The sequence below is a fragment of the Gracilinanus agilis genome, chromosome 1 (genome assembly GCF_016433145.1).
Source record: "Gracilinanus agilis isolate LMUSP501 chromosome 1, AgileGrace, whole genome shotgun sequence".
Taxonomy (NCBI): Eukaryota; Metazoa; Chordata; class Mammalia; order Didelphimorphia; family Didelphidae; genus Gracilinanus; species Gracilinanus agilis.
The window spans coordinates 417231211-417248801 of NC_058130.1; the positions used below are offsets into that span (position 1 = coordinate 417231211).

A 17591-nucleotide genomic window follows, 5' to 3' on the forward strand; every position below is an offset into this window, starting at 1 on the left:
TGAGATTATACATATATGAGAAAATGCTTCGTAAAAGTAGAATAAGTTTTTCTCAGGCAGGAATGGAGGAGGGTAGGTAGCCTTTGGTCATACAAGCATTGGTGGTCCCTCAAATTCAGATGTCTGTGGTGAAAATATCTATTTCAAAGTCTGAAATTGTTCCCTTTCCTTTGGCAAGGGATAGACATAACACTGCTTCTCCCTGCCTCGATTATCCCCCTTATGGTTCTAAAAGAGAACATTGTTTTAGGTAGTATATTTAAAAAACTGAACTAAAATTGAAACCCAAAAACCGACCCTACTACTTATGTCTTGTGCAATCCCCATTTCATTTCTCTGGGCCTTAGGTTTGTAATCTGTAAAATGGGGGGAGGGTGGCTTAATACATATGCTTCCTATGCCACAGGACTATTTTGAGGAAAGTCCTTTGAATGCTGTAAATAACTATAAATTTCAGATGTTATTATCATTATCATTACATCAAACTCAAGAGAAGTGGCATTTTGACCCCATTCAGCAGATAAGAGGGAGGAGTTGCCTGGCACTCTCCTCCTAAGGAAGCATGACCCCCTAATGTGCCTATCCTCCCCTTCCCCACTCATCCCCAGGAGGTAACAGTTGGCAGCATTTGAGAAATATACACTGTAAGTAGGCAGGCATGGGCACCCTTAAAGATCATAAAATAAACATGAATACCCTTTGAAAAAAAAACTTTATATTTTCATCACATCCCCTGTAAGCTAACACACTGCACTGTTTACAGTCTTCTACTACAATATATTTTGAAACGATTACCTTCCTCTGAGTCATTTGTGTCATAATGCTCTCCATAGGTACCCATAAAATGAAAATGTAAGCCGGTTTTATTGGCCACACTACATCTTAATTGAAAATATTAAAGGGGATTGCTCTCCTACTGATTTTTTTCCTCCATTTAATTGGCTAATCATATGATATTTTTAATGGAATAATCGTGAAAGAAAATATGAATCTAATTTAAATTCAAACTGGATTTGGGATATTTAAGAGATTATCCCAGAGTAGCAGAGGGTGCATGAGGCAATAAACATCTGTTCATTCCTGACCACTAGCCTTGGTGTTTATGAGCTTGGGGGATATTTATTTTCAAGAGACATGATTCTCTACATTTGAGTTTCAGCCATTTCATGGCTGTGTTTTTAGAGAAATTTCTAAATTTAACAGCAGGATTTTGTCTGTATCCCTCCCTTCTTCTCCTCATCTCAACCTCTCCCCAAGCCTTTCTTTCGATATTTACATCAGAAAGCAATTCTGACAAATGAGAAATGGTCCCAGGATATCTCACAGCCCAAATGAGAAAAAAGGATTGAACTATTTCATTATTGGCAGCACAGAGAAGTACCAATGGACTGGCAGAGTTAGCCAATAAGAAATGGCTATAGACAATGTATGTGAATATAAGTTTTAAGCAGGACATACTAGATATGTGCTTATCAAGTCAGAATGATTTTACTGATTTTTCTGCTAATAGTGCCCATGCTAGGTCCTTTGCTGGTTCCAAAAAAAGGAGGAAAAAAGAATCCCACAATTTAGATTCTGAAAGATCTCAAGATCTAATTGCAAAAACATTAACATACAAAACGTTAACTAACAATGTAAGCAAAAACTACTTAATATAAGGGTAAATATTTCACTACCTGAGTAGACTCTGAGCCCTAGCACAGGGGAGCTCATACTGCTATGAGCTCTGCAAGCCATCAGAAGTTTCAGGGAGTGATTGAATCAGCAGTGGGAGGCAGCTCTGAGAGTTCCCAATCCATAGGCCATCATGCCACTTTGGAAGAACTGAAATTTGTAGAAATTCAGATAAGGAGGTAAGGGCAGCAGGAAGGAAAAACTGAAGTCAAAGAGAATGTCCCCTTCACCCTGAGAACAGAGCCCAATGTTTAGGATAAGTGAAAGCCAAGAAAAAGTTTGGGAAAATGAGCAAACATCAAATAAAAAAATAACTAACTGTAGAACATTTTTATGGAGAAATATAAGAGCTAGGCACAGAAACAGAAGGGGACAGTAAAAAGCAAAAGCAGTTATTTGCAAAACTTCAAAGAAGAATATGAATTAGTCTCAGGCTCTGGAAGAGCCCCAAAAAGGATTTCAAAATTCAATTAAAAGAGGCAGAGGAAAAATTGAGAAGAGAAATGAAAGCAATGCAAGAAGAAAATGACAACAGAATTGGCCAATGAGAAAGGAGGTTCAAAAGCTCATGGAAGAAAATTATTTCTTAAAAATTAGAATTGAGCAACTACAAGCTGATTATTTTATGTGATATCCAGAAACAATAAAATTGAATCAAAAGGAATTCTATTAAACATTTAAAAAACAATTAATCCCAATATCATATGAGTTGTTTTTTTTTTAAACCCTTGTACTTTCGGTGTATTGTCTCATAGGTGGAAGAGTGGTAAGGGTGGGCAATGGGGATCAAGTGACCTGCCCAGGGTCACACAGCTGGGAAGTGGCTGAGGCCGGGTTTGTCATATGAGCTTTTTGAGAAAGTTGGCAGAGAAGGAATCCTACCAAATTCTTTCTATGACATGAATGTGGTTCTGTTACCTAAATCGGAATGGGCAAAAACAGAGAAAGAAAATTATAGACCCAAATCATTAATGAATTTAGAAACAAAAATTTTAAATAAATAACTATCACCTTACACCTAAAAATGAATTCTGGGAAATGGCAAACAACCAAGGAGACAGAGTGAAGCAATTTTCATGCAAAAGACAACTTGAAAGGTACATAGAGAGCACCTGGGGCACTGGGATAAGAGGGGAGCACAGCCCACTAGGAGTACTAGCATCAGCCAACAACAAACACCACCACCACCCATTCCACATGTAGTCCTCCAGATTTTGAACCTGGGCCCAAGCCAATGTCTAGAATCTGTGACCCTGCCTAAATCAAGAGTAGTGCAACCCCATACACTTCCAAACCCCAGCCCACACCTGTAGTAAGGTCAGGAATCCCAGCATGAGTCAGTCTATGTGGCTTGCCTGATCTGAGTAAGCCCAGAGTGAGGCAGGGAATCCCAGCCCAAGCTTGTGGTTAGGACTTGAACCCCAGCACAAGATAGTATCTAGCACTACTGGTCTGTATAAACCCAGGGAGAGGCCCAGAGCTAGCCCCTACCAAAGGTCAAGGCAAAGTTAAAAGTATCAAAGTAAACTGGTCCACAGAGTTCCTGACCTGATCAAGCCCTGAGTGACACCAAAAGCAGTGACTGCCAATACGATTAGGAGTGAAACAAGGATGCCCATTATCACCACTATTATTTAATATTGATTTAGAAATACTAGCTTTAGCAATAAGAAAAGAAGAAAGTAATTGAAGGAATTAAAGCAGGCAATGAGGAAACTAAATTATCACTCTTTGCAGATGATGTGATAGTATACTTAGAAAATCCTAGTCAACTAAATATTAGTTGAAATAATTAATAACTTAAGTAAAATTTCAGGATACAAAATAAATCCACATAAACCAACAATATTTCTAATATTGCCAACAAAGTTCAGCAGCAAGAGATAGAAATTCCATTTTGTACAGTTAAAAAAAAAAAAAAAACCTTCTGAACCCTGGGAGACTACATCTCCCAGGACTCCCTACCACAACTTCCTCAGACACATCGCAGCACTTCCTTTGCTTTAATTCCACTCTTTTACTGTGAAATCCCCTGGAAATGGGCACAGAGAGCTCCAGGGGGAATCCTTCCTCCTATCTCTTCTGTGTGTTCTGGGAACAATTTAAAATCACTCTAGACAACATAAAATACCTTGAAATATACTGGGGGGAATGGGGGGAGTGAGGAATGAGAGAGGAAGGTAAGATGGATGGGAGAAAGGAGAGATGAAGGTAGAGGAAGGGAAAGGAAGGTAGTGGTCCCAGCCCCGGCAGGGGGAAACTGACCAAAGCCCTCAAATGAATGATCAGAGAGCAACTTTAGGGTTTTAATAGCTAGCTTTTATTTAAATTAGAAAGAGGAATGTCTAGGAAAAACTAGGAGGTAGGAATAAGGGGGAAAAGGCGTCGAGAGAGATCAGGGTCTCAGGGTAGAGGGAGCTCCAGGGTAGAGAGCTCAGGGTAAAAAGCTGAGCTTCCAGCATAGAGCACACTGCTTCCAGGATTGCCCACCTCCAGGGTCAGAGAGAGAAAAGGCGCCAAACTTTCCCTTTTATACTGTCCCTGACACCTCCCACAAAGGAGTGGGAGTTGTCAGGGGAAGTTGTAACAGAGAAAGTCCTGGGAGCTGTAGTCTTCCAGGTCTTATAACAATTTCAAATGACACACTTGCCAAGACAAGCACAGGAATTATATGAATGCAATTACAAAACACTTTTCACCTCAATAAAATCAGATCTAAAAATCTAGGAAAATATTAATTGTTCATGTGTAGGCTGAGCTATTATAATAAAAAATGACAATTCTGCCTAAATTAATTTACTTATTCAGCGCCTTACTAAGCAAACTACCAAATGATTATTGTATGGAAAAAATATATATAAACAAAAGGTCAAGAAAATCAAGGGAGTTAATGAAAAAATGTGAAGGAAGGTGGCAGTACAAGATCTCAAGCTATCCATTACAAAGGATCAATAATCAAAACAGTCTGGTATTGTCTAAGAAATAGTAGATCAACTGAATTGATTACATGTATAACATTTAGGGGCAAATGCCTTGGCTATCTAGTGTTTGATAAACCCAAATAACTCAGCTTTTAAAATAAGAATTTACTTTTTAATGAAAATTATTGGGAAAATTGGAAAACAGTATGGCAGAGATAAAGTTTAGACCAATATTTCACACTCACCAAGATAAGTTCAAAATGAGTATATGATTTAGATAAAAATTCACACTGTTAGTAAATTAGGGGACCATAGAGTGGTTTACCTGACAGATCGATGAAGAAGGAAAGAATTTATGACCAAAGGAGAGAAAGAGATCATTATAAGATGTAAAATGAATAATTTTCACTATATTAAATATTTTTAAAAACCCTTCATATGACCAAAACAAATATAATCAAGATTAAAAGAGAAACAAAAAGTGAGAAAAAATTTTTATTGCAAATTTCTCTGATAAAGCTCTAATTTCTCAACTCTGTAGAGAACTAAGTCAAATTTATGTGAATACAATCCATTCCCCAATTGACAAATGTTTAAAGGATATGAACTAGCATGTTTCAGAAGAAGGAATCAAAGCTCTCATTAATCATATGAAAAAATGTTCAAAATCACTCTTGATTAGAGAAATGCAAATTAAAACAACTCTGAGGAATGGCTATTCACCTCTCAGATTGGCCAATATGAAAGTAAAGGCTTTTTTTTTTCTTTTTTTGACAAATATTGGAAGGGATGTGGCAAAATTAGGACACTAATGCATTATTGGGGGAATTGTGAACTGATACAACAATTCAGGAGGGCCATTTGGAACTATGTCCAAAGGGCCATAAAACTATATAAAGGGCTATAAAACTTTTTGTGGTAGCAAAGATTTGGTAACTATGGGGAAGTCCATCAGCTGGGGAATGGCTGAACAAATTGTGTTCCAGATTGGTGATGGAATACTATTGGGCTATAAGAAATGATAGGCAAACTAATTTCAGAAAAAGCTGGAAAGATCTACATGAACTGATTCAAAGCAAAATATTAGCAGACCTAGGAGAACATTTTATACAGTAACAGCAAAATCATACCAGGATCAACTTTGAAAACTTGGCTTACTCTCAGTAATGGAATGATCTGGGACAATTCTGAAAGACTTATGACAGGGAAATGCTATTCACCTCCAGAGAAAGAATTGTTGAGTCAGATGGATGCAGAAGCATACTATCTTTCACATCACTGTATTTCCTTTTTTATTTTGGGGTTTCAGTTTTGCTTGAGTATACTCTTAAATCAATGACCAATATTGAAGTGCATTTTGCATGATAATATATATGTATGGTCCAGGTCAAATTGCCTACCATTTCTGAATGGGGAAAGTGAAGGGTGGGTTGAAGACAGTTTAGATCTCATAGTTTTGTAAAACATGCTAAAAATTTTTATTATCTGTAATTGGAAAAATAAAATTTCTTTAAATTGAAAAAGAAAAAGAAAGTTGAAGCATGCTTCCTACCTTCTGAGAGTTTATATTCTAGCAAAGGAGATAAGATAATTATGCAAATAAATATGTTGAAACAAGAAAAAGTATTGAGTTGACTATAAGAAGCACTGGGAATGTGAAGACAAAAAATAAAACTGCTTTCATTCTCAAAGAGTTTACATTGGGTGGTAGGGGAGGAGAGCAAGTGCTGTTAACAGTATGCACACAGAAACTTAACTGCAAATATATAGAAAAGTATATGGAAAGTGATTTCTGATGAGTGCTTTCTAAATACTTGGAGGATCAGAGTATACTTCCTGTAGCAGTTAGCACATGAGTTGAGTCATGAAAAGATTATATGAAATAGAGATGTACAGGGAGTGGATTTTAAGGATATCTAGGTAGAAAGGAGAAGACAAATCATGCACATGGAAGATATGGTACACAGGGAAGTGTTGAATGATTGATTGAATGGCAATAATGTTTAATAATTCTGGGAAGGTAGACTGGATTTAAATAGAAGGCCTTCTGTGATTAATTGATAAATAAGAGTTGTTCTATGAAGTCCTCAACCTATGAGGGTTTAAACCTAGCATGAGATAGGTGGAACTTGCTGCATATATAATAAGATATGTAATGATTATATCAGGAGAGGGGGAGTAGCAGGGTATTTCTGTGTATCTGTATGTAGAAAAGCTGCTTTCAATGATCTCTCAAACATTTTGAGGAAACACAATCCATATGCTTCAATTGGTCTATAAACCAGTATTTTACAAGTTTAGCATTTTGTGCTTCACATCCTCAAAATAATTTTGCAATATGTTGAGTTTTCTTTGGGGCTGTGCCCCAGAGGCCAGGAGAAGACCCTTCCTACCATGGAATAATTCTCTGGTTTAATCTCCATGAAAGTTCCAAATCTGGGACCAAGTGTTCCATACTTCCTTATTTCCCAGACGTGGAAGCAGTAAGTACTGTTGTATCACTGTCCCTGAATAATTAAATGCTGCCAAAGAAGAATTGGGAGTTCTTCTAGACTAGGACTTAAGAGATCTGGGATCTAATCCCAGCTCTGCTGAGCTATTGACCATGGGCACATCTCTTCATGTCTTTGGACTTCCAATTTCTCAATTCACTAAATCAATGTTGACTTAAATAATCTCTAAAGGGTCTTTGAAACATAAAATGTGATTTTCTGTTTTCTAATTATATCTTCACCCCTATGAATGTGTAAGATTAGGGAAACTGTAAAATTATGGGTCAGTGGCAATGGAGTCTCCCCAATCCCAGATCTTCGGAGAAGCAGGCAGGCTTGACTGGATGGGAGGGGCAATAGCCTGTGGAGTACTCCTTCACCTCCCCCCCTCCCTGTAAGCAGTTGGAAATCAGTTAACTGTCTGGTTATGGAGGATAATCTAGCTTGATAACTTCTGGGCCAAGATGGTGAGTGGATGGAGACTAAACCCCTTGTGATAATATCTTTCTCTGTATATATTATTTCCCCACAGGATAAAATAGTGAGGCTTAATGTCTTAGGAGGAGCCCACTGGTTCAGAAGTTAGGATCAACTTCAGAGCCACTAGTAAGAGGAACTTGGCTTATGGAGGATGTGAGTATTTCCCCAAATTACTACACAGTTCCTAGATGATAAGGGTTTATTGATATCTGGAAATAGGAAGGGGGAGAAATGGTTTAGGAATGATAGGTATGGGGAAGCTAACTAAAACAGCTATGTCAAATAAGCAGCCCTTTCCCCCCAAAGTGGGAAATGTATCTTGAATGGCTGACCTCCTATTTAAGCCCCTAATAATCTTCTTTCTAAACTTAAAACAGCTAAACTAAGGTAGACTGTGGTCTTGCTTGAAGGTCTAACAAAGTAAAGCAGTCTTGACTGTCAGAGACTGAATGGCTCCAGCAGCTACACAAAGAGTATGTGTGCCCAGAGCCAAGAATCAGGACACTGCAAGGATTACTCCTCTTATGCCTCACACCAACAAATCAATTTTTGGCAGGAGCAATTATAGACATTTTATGTGAGTTCATATGTATTTTCCCTGGCATCAATGTCTTAGATTAGGGATAACCTCAGAGCATTCATTCATTCATTCATTCAATCAGTCATTCTATCAGTCATATCATCATTCAACATCTATTGTAAATATCTGCTATGTGTATAAGGATGATAATGAGTGAGGGAGTCTAAGAGATTGCTCCCAGTGGAGTCCAAAATCTTAGTTGACTTGATGGTTGTAGTTGTGTTGAAATGGCTGTGAGTAGGGAATCAGGGTTTCAGTTTCCAAGGAAGGCCTCTGGACCAATCAGAGCTGGGTTTTCGGCCTCCTCTCTCCTCCCAGCCCCCCAGCCCAAAGACCACTCTTCTCCCTCCTCTCGGGAGAAATTCCCAGAATCCCCTGCTAGTTTCAATTGCCAGCAACGGTCTTCTCCTCCTTCGGTTTCATCTCCTCTCAACAAAATTCCATCCTTACACGTGTAAGGAAATATAGGAAACTACTGGGTTTTTTTTGTTAAATCATATTTTTATTAAATTTTAACCTATAGCAAGCATTGTGCAAATCATAATTTACCAACCTTACACTCATTTGAGACATTCAGTAACACTATGAGGGGAATACTATTAGTAATATCATTCCCATTTTATAGATGCAGTTATTTATAGGAGAGATCATTCATCTAGGAAATATTAACAAGAATTAAACACAGCTCTTCCTGCCTAGTACACAATCTGTTATATTACAATCTTTGTCCATAATTAATATCCTATCCCTTGGAGTAATGAAGTCAATCATCATTTTCATCATTTCAATACTTAGTACATTGACAAAATTGGTTACCAAAGTATATCTCACTCAACAGGAGAATAGGAAGGAAAGTGAAGAAAGGGTCAGGATAATAAAAGCAAGGGTAGATTAACGATGAAATTAGTCATAAGCAAAATAAACTAATCAATACAACAATATTTATAACTCTTTTTGAAGTGGGAAAAATGGGAATATGATGGGATGCTGAAAAACTGGGGAATGGATGACCAAGTTATAGTATATAATTATTTTGTAATAGTATTATGCTGAACTCATCATCCTAATGTCCAACGAGAATTCCAGACAACTAGTAATGAAACTAGTAATGAAATATACTAACCATCTCTTGATAGAGATGTCAAGGATTCAGAATTCAGAATAAGAAATTTTATTTTGGATATGCATTAACATAGAAATTTGTTTTGATTGTGTTATGAGTAAGATGAGATTAGCTAGTTATTAGGAATTAAGATGTACCTAGCAGGAAGGAGCTGGAGCTGGGAATTCCAGGTTGGAATGAAGGAGGAGGAAGTTTGCCTGTGCCCTGTGTGTGGACTCCATTAGTGGTGGGCAAAAACTGTTGCCAGCCTGGGAGCCCTCAGAGCAAAGGACACCTTGCATCCTGATTTCCCCTGGGATCCTGTGTGGTGTGGCATCTAGTAAAGGACAAATCTACAAAGCCAAGAGAAGAGGTGAAGTTTGGGTACTGGAGGAGTGCTTCAAGCAAACCCTCACTACTTGGTTCCTGAGACCATCCTGACTCCTGGCATCCAGAGATCATCAGTGGATTGCAGTGAAAATCCCAAAGCCACAAAGCCCTAGCTGTACTCAAGCCTGACAGGTTCCAGGTTTGAGGCAGAAACCCAGAGACTCTATTTATAGCTCCTTGGGCCCTGTTAGTTTAGATCACTTAGATAAGAGTAGAATAAGTCCTCCCATTGCCCTGTGGTTTTATCCCTTAGATTTTAGTATAGAAATCCTTTCCCACCTTTTTAGTATAACATAATTAAAGCTGTTAAGTCCCTTTTACCTTGTTAGCCTGTTACTATACTCTGGTCTAGTGGAAACTGGGTGACAGTTAAGATCAACTGCCATTCCTGTGGAAATACAGTAAACTCTGGTCTCTTCACCCTGGTCCAGTCTCTCATAAATCCTAAAGTGTGTTCCCACAAACCCCTTAGTTTATTGTAATATCCCTGGTAACCCCATTACCTTATATTTTCTTACAATTGACTATACATTTTGTAGTTATTTGTTTTTGGTTTTGCTTATGGTTGGGGAAGTCTTAGGGAGGTGATGGCAAACCTTTTTTTGATGACACTCGGCCACATGTGGCTGCATGCAGAGAAGTATGGAGCCACATGCAGAGGATGAAACATTTGCTGTAGTGTAGTATAGATACTGTGCACTATAGATGACAATTCTACCTATATTAATTTACCTATTTTGGTTTATTAAATAGTTATACATTACAATTATACATTTTTGTTATTTAAACTACAAATATCACAAAATTATGGCTTTTATTCTCAAAGTGACACACCACTCAAGTTATGCTCAGTTTTTTGGAGAATTTTGACACACCAAGCTCAAAAGGTTGCCCATCACCGTCTTAGGGTGAGTGAGAAGCTGGATTTTGGCTGACTAAAGTCAATAAATATTAAAATAATTTAAAAAGCTAGATGATCACTTTTCAGGGAATTTGGAAGAAGGGATTTCTTTTTAGATATTGGTTGCAAATACTGCAGTATTTGACCTCAAGAGTATCTGACATCTCTTAGTGTCATTAAATCTATTCTCATATTCCTTTTCTTTTAACACATCCTCTGAGACTACTTCACCAACTTCTCCTAATTTTGGCATTTCATGTCCTCAGAAAGTAACTATTACTCTTAGGATTTTAAGGAGATTACTGAAGGTTTGAGGCTTCTAACACTATCATTCAGAAATCCCTACTACTGTACTTTCTATCAATCAAAATCAGTTAAAATTAACAGCTGAGAATAGGATTTTCTAGGGTAAGAGGAGTTGATACAAGGTATTTCCTTTAAACTGGTGCTACTTTCTCTGTATACACGAAGTCCTTAGAACAAGAGCACACCACATTGTTGTTAAGGCACATATGTAGAAAACATTTTTTTTTGTGACCAAGGGGATATGTTGCAAGTAATGAAAAGGATTTGCTGAAAATATTTTCTCCCTTCCCAGAGACTGAAAGAAGTTCCCTTTAGGTATAGCTAATATTAGGGAAGCTAGGTGGACAGAGTGCCAGACCTGGAGTCAGCAAGACTCAGGCTCAAATTAGGACTCAGACATTTACTCATTATTTCCCTGGGCAAGTCACATAACCTTGTTTGCCTTACTTTCCTCATCTGTAAAATAATCTGGAGAATTAAATGGCAAAGCATTTCAGTATCTTTGCCAAGAAAACTCCAAAAGGGGGTCATGAAGAGTTGAACATGCCTGAAAAAAGACTAAACAACACAAATTTTCTGGGCTTTGAGAATCAGTCTTTTCCTAGAGTCTATAGTCAGCACTTCCCTCTGCCAAAAAGGGTCTCATTTCCTATATATGTTTTCATTATATAAAGAAACCTTCTCTGTCATCAGTTACTACTACACTTTTGGTCAATGATACCTTATCTGGTCAGTTGAATTATTGTGGATATCCTTAACATATTTCTCACTAACCAACCTCAGGTGATTTTACCTCTGGTGATTGCCTAGAACTATTCTACTAGTAGGTTGGTCCGCCACGGAAACTTGCAGAACTCCCTTAATACTCACTCTTTTATAGTTAGCCTAACAGGATATGGCATTCTTTTCAAACAAACATAAGATATCTTCTGATGTGGCATCATCTGCTTTCATCTAATGACCCACTGCCCCTGTGATAATTTCTAAATAATTAATAGATTATCACGCATAGATTATTTTTGATGGATTTATTCAGTGAAGATGTCTGGAACTTTTGTGATTAATTAGGGTGGAGGTGGAATCCACCCTTATATCAATAGTTGACAAGGTATTAAATTCAGATTCATACTTGTCTTCCTTCCTTCTTTCTTTCTTTCTTTCCTCTCTTCATTCTACCCTTTCTCCATTTTCCAACCTTCTCACCTCCCTCCCTCCTTTCCTTCCTTTTTTCTTTCCTTCTTTCTTTCTTCATTCTTTCTTTAATGCCTCTCTTCCTTTCCCCTCTTCCCTGATTTCCATTTTCCTTTATCTCATATACAATTTTAAAATAACCAGAATACATTGGGACCATCATTATATCCATGAGAGAAGACTCTGGGACATAACTCTTGCTCTTTGATTGTTTAAGGGTGAGTTTTATCTCTTCAAAAAAATATAAAGGTACTAAGGGAAGGAACTATTTCTTATATTTCTTTGAATTTCCCTTCTCCGATTCCCAACTAGCTTTCACTAAGCCATTCACTTAGCTACTAGTATAGTATAGAAGCTCAATAAATATTAATAAAAGAGTAAATAGATGACAAGTTCAAGTTCATGGTATTATTTTTTCTTTGGGATATAATAGTCATATCTTAGATTAATGCTAAATTTATTATTGAAGTTACAGCCTTATAACTTCACTTACAAATGTGAAGTTTTTTATTACATCATTTATAAACCTGAGCTGACATCTTTCTACTCCTTTTCCATTTCCTCTTCCTCCTCCTCTAATTTCTTTTTTTAAGGATATTTTTTCTCAATTATATGTAGTAACAATTTTCAATATACATTTACTGAAATTATGAGATCCAAACTGTCTCTCTCCCTCCCCCTTCCCAGAGATGGTAAGCAATTTGATCTGGATTATACACGTATAATGCTGCAAAATCTATTTCCATATTGATCATTGTTTTAAGAGAATCCTTATAAAATCAAAACCCCAAAATAAAAACCCAAAGAAACCAAAGTGAAAAATAATATGCTTTATCTTCATTCTGACTCCAACAGGTTTTTTTTTTCTTCTGGAGGTAGAGAACATTCTTTGATATATAGTCCTTCAGAAATGTCCTGGATCGTTGTATGGCTGAGAATAGCTAAATCTTTCACAGTTGATTATCATACAATACTTCTCTTACTGTGTACAGTGTTCTCCTGGTTCTCCTTGTTTCACTTTGCATCTGTTCATGTAAGTCTTTCCAGATTTTTCTGAAATCATCCTGCTCAACTTTTCTAACAGCACAATAATGTTCCATTACCATCATGTACCACAATTTTTTAAGCCATTCCCCAATTAATGGACATCCCCTCAATTTCCAATTTCCAATTCTTTGCCACCACAAAGATAGCTATAAATAGTTATATAAGTTCTTTCCCCTTTATTGTGTTCTCTTTGGGGTATAGACACAGGAGTCATATTATAGGATCAAAGGGTATATAAAACTTCATAGCCCTTTAGGCATAGTTACAAATTGACCTCCAGGATGATTGGATTAATTTACAATTCCATGAACAATGTATTAGTGTCCCAATCTTGCTCCATGCCCTCCAACATTTATCACTTTCTTTAATTGTCATATTGTCCAATCTGATAGCTGTAGGGTGGTTCCTTTCAATTTGCATTTCTCTAATCAAAAGGGATTTAGAACATTTTTTCATATGATTATTGAGAACTCTGATGTCTTCACCTGAAAACTGTTTGTCTAATCCTTTGAACCTTTGTCAAATGGGAAATTACATATCTGACTTAGATCTCTATAGGTTTGAGAAATTGTACCTTTTTCAGAGAAATTTGTCATAAATATTTTCCCCAGTTTGTTGTTTCCCTTCTAACCTTGCTTTTGTTTTTCTTGTACAAAAGCTTTTTAATTTAACATAATCAAAATTATTCATTTTACATCTTATAATGCCCTCTATCTCTTCTTTTGTCATAAAATTTCCCCTTCTCCACAGATCTTCCAAATAGACTATTCTATATTAATTTACTTATGGTATATAACTCTTTATGTTTAAATCATATACCCATTTAGACCTTATTGGCATAGGGTGTGAGATATTGGCCTATACCTAGATTCTGCTCCATTTTCTAGTTTTTTTGGCAGTTTTTGTCAGATATTGAATTTTTATCACAAAAGCTAGGGTCTTTGGGTTTATCAAATACTAGATTACTAAGGTCATTTACCCCTATATATTGTATATCTAATCCATTCCATTGATCTACCATCCTATTTCTTAGCCAGTATCAGACTGTTTTGATGATTACTACTTTATAGTAGAGTTTGAGATCAGGTATTGCTAGGCCATTATCCTTCACAGTTTTTTTTTCATTAATTCCCTTCCAATTCTTGACTTTTTGTTCATCCAGCTGAATTTTGTTATTATTTGTGCTGGTTCTAATTTTTGGTAGTTTGATGTTTATGACATGGAAAAAGTAAATTAATTTATCTGCAATTGTCTTTTTATCATATTAGCTTGGCCTACCCATGAACAATTCATTTTTTTCCAACTGTTCAGGTCTGATTGTATTTGTGTCTTGTTATAATTTCTTCTTCTCTTCATCCTCTCCTCCTCCTCCTCCTCCTCCTTCTTCTTCTGATTCAGCAAACATTACCTGTAATGGTGATAAACTAGTTGCTTCCCAAAAAGATCAGGGATGAAGCAAGATGCCCATTATCACCATTACTACTCAATATTATACTAGAAATGCTAGCTATAGCAACAAGAGAAGAAGAAATTGAAGATAAAAGATAGGCAAATAAAGCTATCACTCTTTGCAAATGGTATGATGGTATACTTTGAGAATCAACAATAACAACAACAAAACCCTAATGTTTTAGCAAAGTTCCAAGATGTAAAATAAACTCACATGAATCACCAGTGTTTCTCTATACTACCAATTATATCCAACAGCAGGAGAAAGAAATTGTTTGAAATAACTGTAGACAGTACAAAGTAACTAGGGGTCCACATGTCAAGATAAACCCAAGAACTATATGACTACAACTACAAAACATTTTTCACACAAATGAAGTCAGATCTAAATAATGGAAGGCTAAGCCAATCAAGTAAAAATTATAATTCTACCTAAATTAATTTACCTACTTGGTGCTATGCCAATGAAACTACCCCAAAATTATTCCATAGATCTAGGAAAATTATTAATAAGATCCATTTGGAAGAACGAAAGACTAAGAATATTAAGTGAATAAATGAGAAAAAAATATGAAGAAAAATGTCTTAGCTCACCAGATCTCAAACTGTATTCTAAAGCTACAAATAGGAGCAGCTAGATGACTCAGTGGATTGAGAGCCAGGCCCAGATATGGAAGGTCCTGGGTTCAACTCTGGCTTCAAACACTTTCCAGCTGTGTAACCCTGGGCAAGTCATCCAACCCCTATTGTCTATCCCTTACCACTCTTCTGCCTTAGAACTAATACATGGTATTGATTCTAAGATGGAAGTTAAGGGTATAAAAAATAAAGCAGCAAACATCAGAACAATCTGGTACTGTCTAAAAAGTAGTGTTCAATCACTGGTATAGACTAGGTACTTAACATTCAGTAATAAATGAGCATAGTGACCTAGTGTTTGACAAACCCAGTGTTTCAAGCTTTTGAAAGATCTCATTACACTATAAAAACTGCTGGGAAAACTGGAAAACAATATAGTTAAAAACTGGGTACAGGGTTTCTGCCCTCTTGCCATCATTCAGTCAGGTGGAGACAGAGATACTTATGGAAGGACATCACGGTGGCCACACAAGGAGAACCCCAAGTGCAATTCACACTTGTATTAGCTGGTGATGGAGGTACTGGAAAACTACATTTGTAAAATGTTACTTGACTGGTGAATTTGAGAAGTATATAGTCACTTTGGGTACTGAGGTCCATCCCCTTGTGTTCCATACTAACAGAGGTCCTATTAAATTCAATGTATGGAATACAGCTGGCCAAGAGAAATTTGGTGGTCTGAGAGATGGTTATTATATCCAAGCTCAGCGTGCCATTATAATGTATGATGTAACATTAAGAGTTACTTACAAGAATGTACTTCACTGAGAGAATGTCCTTCGATTGGGGAATAGCTGAATAAATTATGGTATGTGATAGTGATGGAATACTATTGTGCTTAAAGGAATAATAAACTGGAGGAATTCCATGTGAACTGGAATGACCTCCAGAAATTGACGCCGAGTGAAAGGAGCAGAACCAGGAGAACATTAAACAAAGAGGCAGATACACTGTGGCACAATTGAACATAATGGACTTCTCCACTAGCAGCAATGTAAGGATCCAGAGCAAGGCTGAGGGACTGATGAGAAACAAAACTAGCCACATTCAGAGGAAGAACTGTGGAAGGAGAAATACAGAGGAAAAACAAGTGCTTGAACACAGGGGCTGATGGGCATATTATTGGGGATGAAGACACAAAATGATAACTCTAGTCCAATTATCAATAATATGGAATTAGGTCTTAATCAATGATACATGTAAAACCCAGTGGAAGTGTGCGTCAGCTAAGGTGGGTTAGGGGAGTTTGGGGGAGAGGTTTGAAAAAACATGGAACATGTAAATATGGGAAAATATTCAAAAGAAAAAGAAAAAAAAAGAATGTACCTCACTGGCATAGAGATCTGGTATGAGTATGTGAAAATATCTCCATAGTGTTGTGTGGCAACAAAGTGGATATTAAGGACAGAAAAGTCAGGGCAAAATCAATTGTCTTCAATAGGAAGAAGAATCTCTAAAACTATAATGTTTCAGCCAAAAGTAACAAGAACTTTGAGAAGGCCTTCCTTTGGCTTGCTGGAAAACTTACTGGAGACCCTACTTGGAGTTTGTTGCCATGCCTGCTCTTGCACCTCCAGAGGTTGTCATGGACCCAGCCCAGCCAGCACAGTATGAGCAGGACTTACAGACTGCTCAGACAACTGTGCTGCCTGATGAAGACAATGACCTATAAAGGAATAGAGCTAGAGTCCAGCTTCAGAGGTCTAGTTTTATAAGTAACTGTCCTGTGATGTCAGTGCTGTAGCGTGTTTGCCACTATATTATATAGCTCAGCAAAACGTGTGCTTGATATTTGGGATGATGAAGGAGATGAATGGGCTTCAGAGTGAATGTGGCAGTTAAAAAAATCTATATAATTCATATTTTGGACCTGCGAATTTAGCTGTTTTGGACCCCAATTATGTCCCCTTGACTTTCAAATATAAGACTGCTGCAGTCCCATCACATTATTCTGTGGTGAATCTTTTTGGTTACTCTCATTTCCATTCCTTTTTTAATTAGATCATAATAAAGTTGTATTTCAAATATCTAAGCAAGTGAGCTCTTATCCCTTGTTTACAAAATAAGCATTTTAAAATCTGTTGTGTATGGTCTATGGTAGATAAATACCATGTTACTATTTAAATGGCCTTTTCATTTTTTATGACTAGTTGTTTTTTAAATATTATTATCAGTTAAGATACATTTGAGTCATACATTTCACAGAGTAAAGATAGGTGCTGGACAAGTTAAAAAAAAACTTTGTGCTACTATTATTTGATTGGTCACACCTTGGTAATATAAAGTTAAAAAGTGTGAACATATTTTATTTAGACAATAATTATAGGTTTTCACACTAGCTAGTGTACCTAAGGTGGCTTTTGGGAGAAGGATAAAGTTGAAGAATAAAATAATCACATGAATATTGTATCTTTTTTCC

General features: G+C 36.8%; 1 pseudogene; it reads left to right on the forward strand.

Moving 5' to 3' along the window:
* Positions 1 to 1719: 1719 nt before the first annotated feature.
* Positions 1720 to 16844, forward strand: LOC123252397 (annotated as a pseudogene).
* The last annotated feature ends 747 nt before the right edge of the window (positions 16845 to 17591 follow it).